This window comes from Triticum dicoccoides, chromosome 4B (assembly GCF_002162155.2).
Source record: "Triticum dicoccoides isolate Atlit2015 ecotype Zavitan chromosome 4B, WEW_v2.0, whole genome shotgun sequence".
Taxonomy (NCBI): Eukaryota; Viridiplantae; Streptophyta; class Magnoliopsida; order Poales; family Poaceae; genus Triticum; species Triticum dicoccoides.
In genome coordinates, this window is record NC_041387.1 from 643,710,212 (window position 1) to 643,712,262 (window position 2,051).

Below are 2,051 nucleotides of genomic sequence, written 5' to 3' on the forward strand. Positions count from 1 at the left end.
GCTCTGGCTAGTAGGTGCATCTGTGTTATCTAACCTTGTTTACGCAGGTTAATTCCATCCTAAACCAACTCAAGACCACAAGGTAAGTATATGCATCACATTCATGTGTATGAGGAATTCTTGCTGATGTACATACTATTTGCAAGAAGGACTTATCAGCATGAAGGTACATTTCCCGGATTCACATCTTTTCCTCTAATGCATATAGCCAAGATACATGTAACACATTGCTTTCTCTGTCATGCTTATGCATTCACATGCTCCTATATTCCATATTTACATGATTGCATACATGTAGGGGGAGCCTATGCACGTTACATGTCTTTCCAAAGCTTTACTTGTTACTCTCTATATCTTTATCTAAAGCATTGATGTATGTTGTCATCAATTACCAAAAAGGGGGAGATTGAAAGCACAAGTGCTCCCTGGGTGATTTTGGTAATTTATGTCAACATATCTCTTGTTGGACTAATACCTTTACCTAGTATGTTTCAGATAACTTCAACAATGGAGTGGCATGGACTAGAGGATGTGGAACCCCTTCAAGATGCTAAGGACAAAGGATTGGCCCAAGCTCAAAGCACAAGACTCTACATTTTCCATTTTAGTGATCCAAGATCACATTGAGTCCTTAGGAAAAGCCAATACTATCAAGAAGGGATGAGGTGTTGCTTAATGAGGTTCTTGCTCAAAATGCTTAGTGATATGCTCCAAAGCCCTCAACTACTTTCTCACATCCACATATGACCCAAACCAAAAGTCAAACTCGGCCCCACCAATTCTTTCTATCCGGCACTACCGAGTTCAGATGTCATAGCCACTGCCACAAACCCTAGTATTTTCGGTCTCACCGATAGGGATCTCAGTCTCACCGAGATGGGATTGTAATCTCTCTGTATGTATCCATTACCAAAATCGGTCCCACCGTGTTTGTGTAATCTGTCCTACCAAGACTACAATGCAAACTCTCTGTTTCCCTTTCGTAACGTTTTGGTCTAACCGAGATGAGCGAATCGGTCCCACCGAGTTTGCCTGACCAACTCTCTGGTTAGCTTATTACCAAAATCGGTCCCAACGAGTTTGTGTAATCGGTCTCACCGAGATTACGTTATGCCCTAACCCTAACCACATCGGTCCCACCGAGTTGACATGTCAGTCCCACCGAAAATCCTAACGGTCACATTATTTGCTAAATCGGTCTGACCGAGTTTAACGATTCGGTCCCACCGAGTTTGGTAAGTTGTGTGTAACAGTTAGATTTTGTGTGGAGGCTATATATACCCCTCCACCCACTCTTCATTCGTGGAGAGAGCCATCAGAACATGCCTACACTTCCAGCTTACATTTTCTGAGAGAGAACCACCTACACTTGTGTTGAGGTCAAGATATTCCAATCCTACCATATGAATCTTGATCTCTGGCCTTCCTCAAGTTGATTTCCACTCAAATCTTCTTTCCACCAAATCCAATCCTGTGAGAGAGAGTTGAGTGTTGGGGAGACTATCATTTGAAGCACAAGAGCAAGGAGTTCATCATCAACACACCATTTGTTACTTCTTGGAGAGTGGTGTCTCCTAGATAGGCTACGTGTCACTTGGGGGCCTCCGACAAGATTGTGGAGTTGAACCAAGGAGTTTGTAAGGGCAAGGAGATCGCCTACTTCGTGAAGATCTACCCCTAGTGAGGCAAGTCCTTCGTGAGCGACGGCCATGGTGGGATAGACAAGGTTGCTTCTTCGTGGACCCTTCTTGGGTGGAGCCCTCCGTGGACTCGCGCAACCATTACCCTTCGTGGGTTTAAGTCTCCATCAATGTGGATGTACGATAGCACCACCTATCGGAACCATGGCTCAAAAATCTCCGTGTCTCAAAATTGCGTTTGCACACTCCAATCCCATCCCTTTACATTCTTGCAAGTTGCATGCTTCACTTTCCGCTGCTCATATACTCTTTGCATGCTTGCTTGATATGTATTGTGATTGTTAAACTTGTGCCAACTCCACTTCAACTTAAAGAAATCAAAAACTGCAACTTTTCTTGCTACGTGTCTAA